Source organism: Tinamus guttatus, unplaced genomic scaffold (genome assembly GCF_059628265.1).
Source record: "Tinamus guttatus ecotype Peru unplaced genomic scaffold, ASM5962826v1 Tinamus_guttatus_pri_ptg000467l, whole genome shotgun sequence".
Classification (NCBI taxonomy): domain Eukaryota; kingdom Metazoa; phylum Chordata; class Aves; order Tinamiformes; family Tinamidae; genus Tinamus; species Tinamus guttatus.
This window is the reverse complement of record NW_028289001.1, coordinates 340,143-356,997: the sequence shown is the minus strand read 5'-3', so window position 1 is coordinate 356,997 and position 16,855 is coordinate 340,143.

The following is a 16,855-nucleotide window of genomic DNA, read 5'->3' as shown; positions in this document are numbered from 1 at the left end:
CGCTTAGGAATTAACATTCTTCCTTCTGTATCGTAATGTACTGTCCCATATGCGTAGCGACTATCTGTATAAATCGTCACTCGCTCTCCTTCTGCCATTTCTAGTGCCTTAGCCAAGGCTATCAGTTCCGCTCTCTGAGCCGAAGTGCCGTCTGGTAAACGCTGGCTCCAAACTATTTCTCAGTTCTGATTTACCACTGCAGCTCCCGCCCTTCTTTTTCCTTGCTCGACCAAGGTACTTCCATCTGTAAACCACACTTTTCCCCCTTGCAGCGGCTCATCCTTTAAATCTTCCCGCACTGTCGTAGTTTCAGCTAACACCTCCTGACAATTATGCACAGGTGTTTCATATTCTGGGTTAGGTAGGAGAGTGGCTGGATTTAAAGTCGTTGGGGACGTATACATAATCCTTTCTGGGTTTAAAAGTAAGGCTTGGTAATGAGTCAGCCTAGCATTTGTTATCCATCTTTCAGGCGGTTGTTTGAGTAATGCCTCTACGTAATGGGGAGCTGTTACATACAGTTTTTGCCCAAATGTGAGTTTGTCTGCGTCCTTAACCATCATTGCCACGGCTGCAATGATTTTAAGGCACGAGGGCCACCCTGCGGCGACTGGGTCTAATTTCTTTGATAAGTACGCCACTATCCTTTTCCAAGGTCCTTGTTTTTGAGTTAGCACTCCCTTAGCAATTCCCGCTCTTTCGCTCACATATAAATGGAAATCCTTGGCTGGGTCCGGGAGTGCAAGTGCAGGGGCCTCTAGCAGGGCTAATCTCAGTTCCTCAAAAGATTTTCCCATAGCTTCTGTCCACTGCCAGTCCGGTTTCTCTCGACTCGCCTCATACAGAGGTTTCGCTTTTTCTGCAAATCCAGGTATCCACAAACGGCAGTATCCTACTGTCCCCAAGAATTCTCGAACCTCCCTTGGAGATCTGGGCTCCTGAATCCGAAGAACAGTCTCTTTCATGGCATCAGTTAGCCATCTCCTACCATCTCGTATCTTATATCCCAGATATGTTACTTCAGGACTACATAGCTGAGCTTTCTTAGCACTTACTCGGTATCCTAGTTTATTCAATTCTTGCAACAACTTCCTCGTACCTTCCTCGCACTCCTCTTTCGTTCTTGCTGCTAGCAGCAGATCATCCACATACTGAAGCAATTTCACACTAGGATTCTGTCTCCTGAATTCACTCAAATCTTCCTGCAGTATTTCATTAAACAAAGTCGGTGAATTTTTGAACCCTTGTGGTAATCGGGTCCAAGTTAACTGACCCTTGTATCCGCTCTCGGGATCTTCCCATTCAAAAGCAAACATTTCCTGGCTCTGTTTTGTCAGGGGGATGGTAAAGAAGGCATCCTTTAAGTCTAAAACTGTATACCATCCCATATCTGGTGGCATCGTACTTAACAGAGTGTATGGATTCGGGACTGTAGGATGCACATTCTCCACTCTTTTATTGACTTCTCTCAGATCTTGAACTGGCCTGAAATCTCCTCCGGGCTTCTTTACTGGCAGCAGAGGAGTATTCCAAGGAGATTTGCATTTACGCAGAATGCCAGCTTCCAGTAACCTTTTAATGTGCTTCGCTATCCCTTGTCGAGCTTCAGGGGTCATTGGGTACTGTTTAACCCTAATCGGGTGAGCTCCTGGTTTTAATTCCACGACCAGAGGAGTTTTCCCTTTAACCTCTCCTACCCCTGAATTCTCTGCCCATACTTCTGGGAGTTCCCTCATCCATTTTTGAGTTTCTGGTCCAATTTCTTCCTTCCTCTCTTCATACAGTCTATATTCGTCCTCTAATCTAACAGTCAGGACCTGTATCGGTTGTCCTTCCCGGTCATTGATCTTTACCCCATCGTCCTCGAAATATATCCTTACCCCCAATTTAGTTAGGAGATCCCGGCCCATTAAGGGTACCGGACTCTCCGGTATATACAAGAATGAATGCGTGATTTGTCTATTAGCTACATCTACCTTCCTTTCTGATGTCCACCGATATACCTTACTCCCATTTACCCCTCGTACTCGAGCTTTCCTTGTCGATAGTTTCCCCGCTGCTTTATTTATTACTGAGTATTCAGCCCCTGTGTCTACCAGAAATTTTACACGTTTCCCTTCCATTTCTAATTCTACCCAAGACTCGGGGAAGGGTTCCGAGTCCCGGCCCCTTCAGTCACTATCTTCTTTTGCCACCAGTACTCTAGGTGGCCTCCTTTCTCCTTTTTCTGGACACTCATTTTTCCAGTGTCCTTTCTTTTTGCAAATTGCACATTGATCCTTTCCTAACCGTACCCCTGTTCCTCTGGGGGGTGGCGGTCCCCTTCTTTGCCTCTCTGATTTTTCTCCTGCTTCAAAAAAACTCCTAGCCATTTCCCTCTGGTGTTTCCAATCCTCCCTTCTTATTCTCTCCTGTTTTTCTTCTGGAGTCTCCCTGTTGTTGTACACTTTCTCTGCTACCTTTAAAAGATCCTGTAAGGTTTGCTCCCCCAACCTCTCAATCTTTTGTAATTTCCTTCTTATATCCGGGGCAGCTTGATTTACAAATGCCAAGATGACAGCTGCCCGATTCTCCTCCTTCATAGGATCTAAAGGAGTGAATTGTCTAAACGCCTCTAATATTCTCTCTAAGAAAGCGGCAGGGCTTTCCTCGGCTTCCTGCCTAACAGCATTTACTTTTGCTAAGTTAGTAGGTTTACGCGCCGCCGCCCGCAACCCAGCCATCAGCTTTTGCCGGTATGTTCGAAGACGCTCCCTACCTTCAGGTTGTTCAAAATCCCACGGTGGTCTTACCAATGGGAATCCTTCATCGATAAGGTTCTGCTGCCCGGTGGGTCTCCCGTCCTCTCCCGGCACCAACTTTCGCGCCTCGGTCAGGATCCTTTCACGCTCTTCGGTCGTAAACAGCACTTTTAAAAGCTGCTGACAGTCATCCCAGGTAGGGTTGTGCGTAAACAAGATGGATTCTAATAAATCAATTAACGCCCCCGGTTTCTCGGAAAAGGAGGGGTTTTGACTTTTCCAATTATACAAATCGCTAGAAGAGAATGGCCAGTATTGATACGTACGCTGTCCCTGTGGCCCAGTTGTTCCAATCGTTCTAACTGGGAAGGCATGGGTGGTACTTGATATTCCTTCTTCATCTTCTCTTTGATGAGATCGTGTCCTATATGCGGGACCCCTATCTTCCCTTCTCTCCCTTCTCCCCCTTCTTTGATCACTACTACTCGCCTCCCTTTGTGCCTCGGGCAGAGGTACGTAAGGGGGGGGGTTATGCCTGCTTTCTTCGTCTAATATTTCTGGATATAAGGTCGAATCTGGTAGTACTGCTTTTTTCCCTTCCTTTCTCACTACGTAAATATCAACTTTTCCGTCTTTTCTACCCTCCCCCAAAAGAGGTTTCAGCCATGGGGGTGGATACAGAACCAAATCCTCCCATGTGATTATATATGGAAATTGATCTGGGTGTCCTTCTGACCCAGGTCTCATTATTACCTCTTTTACTCTCCTTATTAATTCTAAATCAAAACTTCCCTCTCTCGGCCAGCCTACATCAAAACTTGGCCACTCACTTTTACAAAATGCCTCCCATCGGTTTTTATACACTTCTACAGACAAATTATGTGCCCGACGTTTAACATATCCAAAATGATTTAACATAAATGACAAAGGGGTGGATTTCCCTTGTCCCATTGTATCAAGCTCGTCGCTTAAAACCAAAGTTAATACAACTGCCAGTAAACCAGTAAGGGCGATTTTTAACAGAATTCTCCCTTCCCACACCGGTCTCCTTTCGTCAAGGAGATACGGTGTACCCAAACAACCTAACCAACCACCCTTCCTTCTCGTGGGAGTCTGAGGGACGTCTCCCTCAGACTCCAGCCGACTATCCTTCGGTGCGGCCACCTGGATTTCTGTCGGCTCACTCTCACCCCCTGAGGCCTCCCTTGACTTATTATCTTTCTCTATCTCTTTCTCCTCCCCTGCATTCGGATCCCGGACGAGCCCCCAAATGTTAGGTCCGGTATCCGAACTGACAGGGAGAGAGACAACCACCATAGATATATTGTCTTTTATTAATAGAAGAAAGATAATAAGTATTACCAGCTAGCTGGAGTCCGGGCTTTCCCACACAGGGGTCACACCACGGACCCCGACCACTTCGAGCGTCCCTCTTTTATACCGTTCTTACCCAAGAGTGTTCCCCCTCCCGTTTTCCTGTTTTGCATTCTTGTTAATGTTATCTATTTTGCTGAATTAAAACATCTGGATAAGCAGCCCCCCTATCATCCTGATTGAGGGCAGGGCACCCTAACCCCGCCACCTATCAAGGGTCCAGACCTTGCCATGAGCAGGGCATCCTGACCCTGCCATCTATCAAGGGTTCTGCCCCTGCCATGAGCAAGACATCCGGACTCTGCCAGTTATCATGGGTCCTTGTGCTCTAAGACTCAGCTTATTCTACATTAGCTATTTAACCCCTACCTTCCCGGCTAATGCACCCTACACCCACATTGGCTTGTCCGTGAGCCACGTGAGGGTGGGAGTCAGCTGCGCTCAGCGGCCCCTAGAGAAAATGCAAAGTTGCTCCCTATTGGCCAAAAACGCCCCAGAGGGTTATAGGAACAGGCCTAATATAGGGGTGTGGAGTTGCTACCCCCTCCTCGGGACCTCCAATCAAACTCAAGCAGGAGCTGACGCGCGGAGCTACCACGCCTGCCACCCCCCCGCCCCCATAACTTCCAGGGGCGTGGCTTGGGTCGGCCATGTTGGCGGCCAATCTTTCTGTGCACTAATTGTTACATCGGCCCTGCTGTCCATTAAACCCACTATTGTGCACTTGGCCACCCCAGCTGACAGCTGGGCAGAGCACATTGGTTGCTGTTTCGCTTCTATCTGGGTCAGCCAATCGACCTTGGGCTATCAGATCCCCGGCACGCACCTTTTGTGGTGGACGTGGCGCCAAGACTTGAGCATATATTCTGTGCTTTTTGGGTGAGGGGATTAACAGAGGTGTTACCCAAACGCCCGACCCTTCTGATCCCAATACTAGAACTGGTCCCTCCTTTCGCTGTATGACCCTCAAAGGAACCTTTTGGGGATCAGCGGTGGTCCACTTTACTGTTCGCCCTGCCTCAGTGGCTGTTCCCAGTTGAAATTCACGGGAGCCGCCATCTCAGGATCTATGTCGGTGGAGTGCTGTGTCCTCACACGAGCACCCGCCACGCTGCGCTTCCCGTTTCCCGCCTTAGGCAAGGATTGCCCATCTCGATGAGCCAGCGGTTTACGGCGCCGCGGACAGTCTTGCTTAAAGTGACCCATCTGTCCGCACACATAGCAGGCCCCAGAACCCATTGCTGACCAAATTGTGGCAAGAGACGCATAAGCATCGGCAAGCGTCTGCAACGGATCGGCCGAGGTATCTTCCATTTCCTGCCCTGCTGCCTTTCCCACATCAATATTGCTGTTCTGCAACACCCCACGCCTAACCATCACCCATGGATTCTCGGTTCTTTCCCTTTGCTATCCCTGCCCGGCTCCGCAGGTGATGACACCACAACCTCCTGCAATCCCCTGTCCGGGGGGAGGGGAGGCTGTGTGTGGAGACCGGAGCCCCGGGGGAGTGGATAAGTATACGTTGGTGGATAGCAGTCCTCCGGGCGCAAAGGTGGAGGTTTTGAATCGCTTGGAGGGGGTGGGGGAGGTGGGGGGCCGCGCTCTCTTCTATTCCTGTTTCTGATGTAACCACATATTCTCGCAATGCCTCACATACAATGTGCCACGGGCACAACAGTGATGATGCCGTGAAGTCCCCTTGGGTACCCAGTCCCACAAAACTGCACCGAACTCGTCCTAAGCCCCGGGATCGCATATTGTTGCCTCACTTAAAGCGTTACAATTATCTAATCCCCATTTCAAAAGACAAATCAAATAGCCGCTTTGGATATCCTGACCTCTCGCGTACCTATGTAAAACATGCTGCACAGCCTGCAGCAAGTTTTCCTACTCCTTTGTCATGGATCCCCCCCCATCATCCTCGACAGCTAGGCTCCCACTTCCCAGTGACTAGAGCTTCCGAGGCTCCCGCTCCTCGGTGCCGGAGCTTCCAAGGCTCGCACTCCCTGGTGGTTCAGAGCTTCATTACCGTTTATCAGTCGTGGCCACGTAGATGTTGCCCCCTCTCCGTCCTGTCGAACTTGCTTCACCGCACAATCTTCCCCGTTCGCCTATCTCGATCCCTGTTCGGGCGCTATTTGTGGGAGTGTCACCGAAAACCAGGAGAAAAAAAAAACTCTTAACACCAATGTAGTATTAAGAAGCAGGCATTCTCTTTATTGCAGCGCTGAATGCACAGAGGATAACTCCACCTATCGTGCACGCCCTAAGCTGCGCTTGATAAAACTTTTATTTCTCTATTATCTACGTATGCATTACGCTCTAGGACTAATCATACATATTCATTCTATTTCCCAGAAGTAATTACAATCTACCCCATCCTTGTGCGCCCTCTGTCCCTTTGGTGGTCTCTGGTGGTCTTTCGAGATCCCCTGGTGGTCGTCTCGCCGTGTCCACTCCATGATGACCCAGCACTCACTTCCATATATGGCCCCATTCTGGCTCAGAGGCCCTGTTTTGGTCCTACTGCCCAGTCCCAGGCAGTTCTTTGAAGATACGGTGGTCCTTATCTTTGTCTTCAACTGGTCTTTGCTGTTTTTGTCCATATCCTCTCCCAGGAACATCTGCTGTTTTGTCTGTATTTTCCAGAGACTACAGCGAAAACATGTCCTTGGGTGCATTCTCTTCTGGGGTTTCTCATAACAGTTCCCCCCTTTGAGACTTCCAAAGTAAGGTCTCTTTGGGAGTCTCACTTATACTGCACTTAGACTGCATAGTTCTGGTAATACCTTCGGTTCCTCCTGCACCACTGGTGAGAACAGCACAGCATAATTGATGGACAACACTGAACTATTCCACAAGTTATAATTATAAGAACTATTAAAATCAAAATAGTCTGTAGTAAAGATGACAACCATCCATTGAGAGAAATCTCTCCTATTTCCCTTAAAAGTTTATTTAACCATGTTGTTTCCATATCCTTTCTAAGGTCTTGGGCCTATCGGGCCATCTTTTAAATCTGATCAATTTGCTTATTAAGGTCCTCAGTGACATTAGGAATATGAATGCAACAGTGATCTGAATTTAACTTCAGATACCCACAGACTCCATGTTCTTTAGCTAGTAAAAGGTCTAGGGTGAGGCGGTTCTGAAGTGTCATCCTTGTATTCGCCTGGATCTGCTTGTTAAGCTGTGAAAACCCTTTCTCTGTTGCTTTTGCTAATGTTTCCACCTGCCATGCAAGATTTTCAAGCAGAAGTCTGTTTTCCAAAGCCATAACCCCAGGCATTAAAAGACTTTGTAGACCCCAGCCAATTTTAGCAGAGGTGCTGGGTCTTTGCCAATCATCATCTTCATTCTCAGGGGCCCTTTTAATTTTTCCCCAATATTGGGGTTTAATAGGTGTTCTTCTCCAAGCTGGGCATAATGTAAGCAATCCCAAAGTTACTGGGATACTTACATTAGTATATGACAGTTGCGTGGTCCATAGCCCATCTCCAAGGACCCACACGCTGTACCCAGGTGCTAGAATGCTGGATTTATCGCGTCTTTGAATTTCATTCTTACAAATATGTTGCACTTTAAAAGCCCGTCATAGCAAAAGGCAGGCTCTCATTTTCACACTGAGATTGAGTGATATTACATGTAACCTCTTTAGTGCAATTCCATCCTGACTTGGTATAATTATATCTATGTGTATCTCCCCATCTAAAACACCATTTAACTGGGGAGGTATATCTCTGATTTCCTTGTAATCTCTTTGCCCAAGTTATGAGGCCTTTCCTCAAAAAATGCATTCTGGTAATTGTGACACACCAGGAACAGTATGGTTATGCGTGACACACAAGGTTAGAAGCTCCGCTACTTCCTGTTCTCCTGCATGTTCAGCCACCCATTCAAGGAAAGGAGCTTCTAGTTGGTTTGAGCCTCTTGGGCAGGAAGAGCTCCATTGATGCCCAAAAACAGTTCTGTCATCTCCTTTCCTCCATAGCGTTGGATCCTGCAATGCATCACTTCCTTTCTGCCTACATTTATTTTCTTTATCCAGATAATAGGTTGCATTTGCTTTTCTTATGGCTTCTGTTATGTTATCCAATTTTAGGAGATCTATCATACTTATTGGTATTATGTCCCAAGGCAGGGGATCTGCTGCTGAGTGAGGTATAGGGAGGCAGGCTGTAACACTTGAGAGCCTGTTCATTCTTCCAAATCCTTTCACTATGCTCATTACCATATTATTCTCCCAATTTATCGTTTCTGCTGTTTCTACTCCTCTCTTTTGTCTAGGTATAGGAAAGGAAGCCCTTTGAAGATGGCCAGAGTGATATGTGTAATGAGCATAATGCAGGGGATCTCCTGTATCACTCTGAATCCAATATATGTATTTAGTGCAAGTAGCTTCAATTCTTGGATACCTCACCTTAACAGAGATGCAACATTCCTTTGAAGATTGATGCGGGGCCATACACCATAATCCTTTTACGTGAATTTCTAAATGATAATGATACTTATTATCTATTCCTCCATCTAAATTAAAGGAAAAATTCCCCCATTCTGTACGGTAGCAGTATTCCAGCTCTGATTCCTCTGACCACCATATCTCAAACCCACTTTGTGCTCCCTTAAAATCTTTACTCGTTTTGATTATAGAAGCATGATTCCCACTGCTCACATTTTTCCACGCTGTTGTTGTGCGATTGGATTTAAGTTTAACAATCCCATCAATCCAATTCTGTCCTCTCCCCACCCCCCATAATATAGTCAATATTATTAAATCTAACAATATGGCAGTTCCCTTTTCTGGAGATTTCATAGCTTCCCTAGATTTTCAGTTTTTAACCCTTCACAATATCATACACAAGGGGTCCTCAGTACGTTCGCACTGGTATCCTGGGGCCGCTTTTATCCTTGTGTAATGAACCCATGGTTCAATACCCTCTACCTTTACTGCAGTGTGGGCTGTCAAGAGTACTTGGAAAGGTCCTTTCCACTTCTCCTTCAGTGGTTCTGAGCTCCAGGCCTTCACGTAGACGAAATCTCCTGGTTGATAAGGATGCACCGGAGTATCGAGAGTGAGGGGTCCTGTCAGGACGGTGTGCTGCCGAAGAGTTGCCAAAGTCTTTCCTAAAGAGATTAAGTACAACTGCAAGTCTGTAATACCCTTTACATGCATTTCTCCAGGGAGTCCTGGTGCCTGATAAGGCTTCCCATATAGTAATTCATATGGACTAATTTTATTTCTTGCATTAGGCTGGATCCTGATTCTCAAGAGGGCTAATGGTAAAGCCTGTGGCCACTTCAATGAAGTTTCCTGACATATATTACTAATTTGTAGTTTAAGAGTTTGATTCATCCTCTCTACCTTCCCACTTGACTGAGGTCTCCAAGGAGTATGTAGATCCCATTTAATCCTGAGAACCTTTCCAAGTTGTTGTACTATATCAGCCACAAAATGAGGACCTTGGTCAGAGGATATCCCTATTGGAACACCAAACCTGGGTATGATTTCTTTCAATAACACCTTGATTACCTCTCATGCCTTGTTGGTGCGACAAGGAAAGGCTTCTGGCCATCCTGAAAAGGTGTCAATTATCACCAAGAGATACCTGTAACCACTTTGTCTTGGCAGCTCTGAGAAATCGATCTGCCAGTAGTCCCCAGGGGATTACCCTGTTTAATAATTCCTGGGGGAGGCCTCTTTCTATTCATTGGGTTATTTCTGAGGCATAGGGGGCACTTTGCAGTAACAGATTTTACGATTCATGTCATTCCCACACTGACAACTGAATTTACTAAACTAGAAATCATAGCCTCACTTCCCCAATGAGTTTCTTTGTGTTTCCTTTCCACGATCTCAGTCATTATTGGCTGAGGGACAATAATTTCTTTCGTTGCTAATGCTAATGCAGATGCTAATTTCTTATCTGCCTCACTATATTTAGGCCTTACCTCTGGGAGCTCAATCCTTTTTACCCATACTAGAGCCAGGATGCCTTGTTCAGCAGCCTCCTTTGCAGCTTTATCAGCCAACCTGTTTCCCACATGTACTGCTGTCTGGCCAAATTGGTGTGCTTTACAATGCATTATGGCCACCTCTCTCGGTCATTTTATGTCCTGTAGAAGCTGAAGGATTTCTTCCTTATACTTGATGGGTGATCCTTGAGAAGATAACAGCCCTCTCCCTTTCCAGATGGCTCTGCGAGCATGGACCATCCCAAACGCATATTTGGAATCAGTCCATATATTTACCTTTTGGTCTTCAGCTATTGTGAGAGCCTGGCTCAATGCCACCAACTCTGCCTTTTGTGCTGATGTATTGGCAGGAAGGGACTCTGCCTTTAACACTTGGGTAGTGGTAACTACTGTGTATCCAGCAATCTGTCTTCCACCTCGTACAAGACTGCTGCCATCTGTGAACAACTCCAAATCAGGATTAGTTAATGGCTCATCCCATAGATCCTGTCTGCTTGAATACACATCTTCAATAGTCTGCAGGCAGTCAGGATATAGAGGTTCAGAGTCCCCTAATTTGGAATTCAAAAACATTGCTGGGTTAATTGCTGTGGTAGTTTTAAGCTCCACATCATCCTGTTCTAATAGGACAAGCTGGTATTTCAGCATACAGCTGGGAGGCAACCAATGTCCTCCCTTTTGTTCCAGAACAGATATTACCACATGCGGCACATAGACTGTGATCTTCTGTCCAATCGCCAGCTTTCTAGCCTCCTGAATCAAAAGGATGGTTGCAGCTACTGCCCGCAAACATCCTGGCCATCCTTTATTCACATTGTCCAGTTGTTTAGAGAAGTATCCCATGGCCCTCCTCCATGCCCCCAGTTTCTGAGTTAGCACTCCTATGGCCAGGTGTTGCTGTTCGTGTACAAAGGGCTTTGATAAATCAGGTAATCCAAGTGCTGGTGCTGACATCAGGGCCCTTTTCATGTTTTTAAAGGCTGCTTGGCGTTCGGGGTCCACAATAGGTGGTTCTCTTTCGACTCCTTTAAGGTTTCATAAAGGGATCTTACCATCAATCCATAGTTAACAATCCACAGTCTGTACCAGCCGACCATACCCAGGAACACCCTCAACTCTCGTGCAGTTCTTGGTTCTGGAGTTTGGCAGATTGCCTCTTTCCTGTTGTTTCCCAGTCTCCATTGTCCTTGTGAAATCTCAAGACCCAAATAAATCACAGTCTCCTTTCCTATCTGAGCTTTACTTCTCGATGTGCGATATCCTCCTTGTCCCAAGAAATTTAACAGGCTTATGGTCATTTGTAGACATTCTTCCCGAGTTTCAGCTGCTAACAAAATGTCATCTACATACTGCAATATTGTTCCTTCTGGGTTTTCTCTTTTCCACAACTCCAGCTCCTTTGCTAATTGATTGCCAAATATTGTCGGGCTGTTCTTAAACCCTTGAGGTAGCACTGTCAAAGTGAGTTGCATTTTACGTCCGGTAGTGGGGCTCTCCCACTCGAAGGCAAATGTTGCTTGACTGTTTCTATCAAGGGGTATGCAGAAGAAGGCATCCTTTAGCTCGAGCACAGTGAACCATCTATGGTTCTCCTTTAAATTTGCTAGTAAGGTATATGGGTTAGCCACTACTGGGTGGATCTCTTGTACAATTTGATTTATTGCCCTTAAATCTTGAACTAATCTATACTGCCCATTAGGTTTTCTCACTGGTAATATCAGTGTATTATATTCTGATTCGCATTCTATTAACAACCCATATTTCAGAAATTTACTTACTGTACTTTCTAGGCCCTTCCTTGCTTCCAATTTGAGGGGATATTGTCTTAGTCTTACTAGTTTAGTCCCTGGTTTTAGTGTAACCTTGACTGGGTCCACCAGCTTGGACTGACTGGGAATTTCTTCTGCCCATACCAGGGGGGTCACTGCATCCTCTACTTCGATCGGGATCTTTTCCTCCTGCTTGTCCTGTAACACAAAAGCACTCGCCTCCACATCTTTTGATTCAGGTATCAATAACTGCACATCCCCATCCTTAAAGATTATTTTCGCCTCTAATTTGCTTAATAAGTCCCTACTAATCAAAGGCTTAGGACAGTTGGGCATATATAGAAAATGGCGAGTCATCCATTGTTTCCCTAACTTGAATTTCAGAGGTTTTAAAAAAGGCCATATTTCCTTGTTCCCTGTGGCACCAACAGTGCTTACAGTATCAGAGCTAAGATTTCCTTTACAAGTATTAAGTACAGAATAGGTAGCTCCTGTATCAACAAAAAAATCAATTTCTTCATTCCCCAGTCTTAATGTAACCAGAGGTTCAGCTGGGGTTGAATCCCCTGGTCCCCGTCAGTAATCTTCATCCAATGTCATCAATTTGACTGCCTTCAGAGCAAGGTCCAACTTTCCTGCTTGTGGACATTCGTTTTTCCAGTGTCCCTTTTTCTTGCAGATTGCACACTGATCCGCTGCAAGGCGGGTCCCTTTAAAAGGAGGTGCTCTTCCCTGTCCTCTGCTTCTTCCCATTCCTGGATTGCTTCCATTAACCGCCCCTGCCTCTTCCTCTGCTCCTGCTGAAAATCTTGTCAAGGCTGCAATTAGTCTCCCCTCCCGCCTAGTTTACCTCATTTCCTTCTCCTGCTCCCGATTATTATATACCTTCCAGGCAGCTTCTAGCAGTTTTCCCAAATCTCGTGATTCTGCCCCTTCCAATTTCTGAAGTTTTTTCCTTATATCAGGGATTGATTGCCCTATAAAAATAGAGGCCAGCTGAACAGCCTCCTCTGGTTTCTCAGGATCCAAAATAGTATATTTTCGAGCAGTTTTTTTCAGTCATTCCATAAAGGCAGTTGGGGACTCGTTCGGCTCCTGCTTTACCTCATATAATTTTGACCAATTTTTTGCTTTCGGCATAGCATGTCTAATCCCAAATAATATCCATCTCTGATACCTGGTCAGGAGCTCTCATGGTCCCGACTGATTAGGATCCCACCCAGGATCCGCAGTAGGAAAATTCTGGTCTACTGCCCCTTGCAAATCCCCATTTGAATGTGCCCCTTGTACCTGCTTTCGAGACGTATTTAAGACCATTCTCTTTTCAGTACTGTCTAATAGTGTGTCTAACATTACTTGTAGATCATTCCAATCAGGATCTTGAGTCCTAATTATAGTTTCAAACACTTTAGCCACCTTCTCTGGGTCCTCCCTGTAAATACCCGCAGCTTCCTTCCAATACATTAAATCTGTTATCGAAAAGGGCACTTTTACGGAAACTGGTCCGTCACTCCCCACCGCTTGTCGGAGGGGGGCTTGAACAGCTTCTTTCAATTCCTCCTGCCGACCCCTAATTCGTCCTGCGATTGGACTAAAGTCCTCTGCCCCTGTAGAGCGGCTACTTTCCCTCTGTTTCACATCCTTTCCATGTGCTCCTTCTATGTCCTGAGCTTCAGCACCTAGACTCCTGTCATTTCCCCCTCCTTCACCTTCCCCTGTTTTTTGTCGAGGGGCAATCATAAACTCCAGATCCTCCTCCTCTCCTCGTTTGCACTTCAAACATTGTTTGCCGATGCTACAAGCTGAACAACATCTCCTCCCTGACTCCTTTTCCCCCGACTCCTTTTCGAGAGTTATCATCATGGGATCAGACAGAAGCATTCCACATTCTTTTTGCCACTCCGGATGATGTCTCAGAGCAAAGAACAAATCTATATATGGGATTTCATCCCATTTTCCCTCCTGTTTACAGAATAACATCAATTGCAATATAGTATTATATCTTAAAGCTCCATTCCTTGGCCATTTCTCCTGATCTTCCAAAATATACATTGGCCACCAATAATTACAATATTCCACAAGTTGTCTTGGCGTAAGAGGGTCTGCCCCTACTTTTTCCCAATGTTTTAAAATAAATCCAAGAGGAGATCTTTTCAAGATCTTTTTCTTCCCCTTCCCTCCTTCCGAGGAACAAATATTGCCCATTATGTTGATGCGTTATGGGTCTTCCACCCCTTTTCTTATAACAGTCACCAAATGCAAAGTTCAGACACAAACAACTGACAATGAGAGTACCGATGCCGCTCTGAGTTTTAAAATGTCACAATTAACTAATCACCGAATATGAGATCCAGACGAGGAAACCTGATACTGTTCCAAGTTTCAGCACCACAGTTATCCAGCAATATAGGCCTGATTTTAACCTTTTGATGAAACTTTAACACATAGGATCCTGATTTTAACCTTTAGCCTTTATGCTGCAGCTACCCTGAAGGCCTCCCTGTGAAGCTTTCACTTCGTTTGACGGGCGAGCTTTTCGGCCGACCCCTTCAACCGAACCTGTCCCTTCCCTTAGGTACGTACCTTTGCCCAACCCTGCAAAGCCCTTGCCTTGTCTTACGGGCAGGCAACCTTTTTAAGGATCCTTTTATAAAGAAAGGAATGCCTTTACCTTCCCAGGGGTCTTGCTCAGAGCTCTTCAGTCTGGGGATTGGAGGTTCTCCCTGAGAATCCTTCGGTGCCGGCTGGAGGTCCTGCGATCCCACGGATCCGTCGAGATTCAGAAGTGGTGTCCCATCTGGGGTGCCAGAAACTATCGCCAAAAACCGGGAGAAAAAAAAACCTCTTAACACCAATGTAGTATTAAGAAGCAGGCATTTGCTTTATTGCAGCGCTGGGTGCACGGGGGATAGCTCCACCTATCATGCACGCCCTAAGCTGCGCTTGATAAAACTTTTATTTCTCTATTATCTACATATGCATTACGCTCTAGGACTAATCATACATATTCATTCTATTTCCCAGAAGTAATTACAATCTACCCTGCCCTTGTGCGCGTACACCCTCTGTCCCTTTGGTGGTCTCTGGTGGTCTTTTGAGATCCCCTGGTGGTCGTCTCGCCGTGTCCACTCCATGACGGTTCGGAACTCACTTCCATATACGGCCCCATTCTGGCTCAGAGGCCCTGTTTTGGTCCTACTGCCCAGTCCCAGGCAGTTCTTTGAAGATACAGTGGTCCTTATCTTCAACTGGTCTTTGCTGTTTTTGTCCATATTCTCTCATGTCCCAGGAACATCTGCTGTTTTGTCTATTTTCCGTCGCCAACAGCGAAAACATGTCCTTGGGTGCATTCTCTTCTGGGGTTTTTCATAACAGGAGCATTGAAGGAGCAGGGGCTTAAGGTTTAGGACCAGAAGTCAGAAGGCCTTTTATTGAGCATCAGACCAAACTTATATATTCTCCGAGTATGTGAGCATGCACTGTCCCCGCTGTCCATGTGTTCCCTCCCCCTGCCTCCAGCCAATTTCTTGACTCTATTGCTATCTGGGTCCAATCCTGCTACCGGCCAGCAGGTAACTAACCAGAGACCAGCGTGTCCATGCTGTGTTTTAGGTTTCTCTATCCGCTAATCTGTGATTCCTAACTTTCACAGTTTCTCACTCCTAACTTTCACCGTTCCCACAGCTTCCCACAGTTTCTCACGGTTTCTCAGTTCCCCACATGTATTATTACATCTGTTTGTATTTTTGTATCATCTTGCTCTTTCCCCGTTGCTGTAAGTTAGTGGAAACAAAGGTCTAAATCTAGATTTCATCCTTATGTGCATTTTCTAGCATGCTTCTGCTTTCTGTTTGGCCCTCTTCCCTAGCTTCTTAGCCAGCTATAGCTCTGTTCATAACTTTCAACACTTTTAGTACTCTGAGAGCTCACAAGGCTGAGGAACAGCCTCTGTGGAGGAAGACTACAGTCCTGCTTTCTTAGAAGCTTCCTATCAGTTTAACTATGGTAAGTTCAACTCTGGTTTGTCTGTGCAAGGTGAGTCAGAGTCCAGTTTCCTCGGCTAGTGTTGAGGAAATATTCTCTTGTTTTATGGACTCTATAGGATTTTATGGGTGTTGTATGAGCCCCAGGAGAGGTTTGTAATTCCCTACAGCATGCCAGAGGACAAGGTGTGCACGCTGGGTGGGCGCGTGCAGGATGGAGCAGAACTCTGTCGCACACACGTTTTCTGGACTTTCCCCAAGCGCAGGGAACTGCCCTTAGTGGACACAGAGAGCTGAGTCCCTCGTGGGATGCCTTGGTGGTAAGGGCTGAGAACTTGAATTTAGTGCATTGAGCTCAGTCTGCGCTCGATCCCCTTTGGGAGGGTTTATTCGGGAGCTGACCTCTTTCTTGGGAGCACGATGTTCTTCTCCCCTGCCACTTTGTACCTCTTCTGTGTAATTGCCCAGTTTGCAAAAGCCAAATGATGTGAAGTGTTTGAGGGTGTATAAAGTTGCTCAAAACAGCTTCTTGAAGGGAGGAAAATAAGAGAGAGAGGGGAAAGAAAAGATATAGAAAGATGCCAGAGGTAACCCAGCCCTTCTCTGGGTGGAATACAGTTACTGTTGTCATGCATCTAGCTAGGGATGGCTATTCCGGTCCAACAAAAGATTAAAGCATATGCAGAGTGTGAAGCAATGGTCAGAATAAATTTCCAGTTGGACCTCTGAGTGGCTCGTGATTGCCTTATGTCTTGGTTCCAGAGAGTTTAGCCTTCCATCTCTATTTCTCTCTTGGCTAATGTAACTCTGGATACTCCCCTCTAGCCAGCCAGTTGCCTAATTCTTGCTTGAATCCTGCTGAGTCACAGTCTTAAAGTTACCTTGTGACAGGCTATAATTATGGATTGTGTAAGAAAGTGTTTCCGTTGTATTTGTGCCATACCTGTTTTCTTTGAATGTTGCTTGCTGTTGCATTACGCGTGTGAAGGGTAAATAGGAACACCCTGCTTATCTT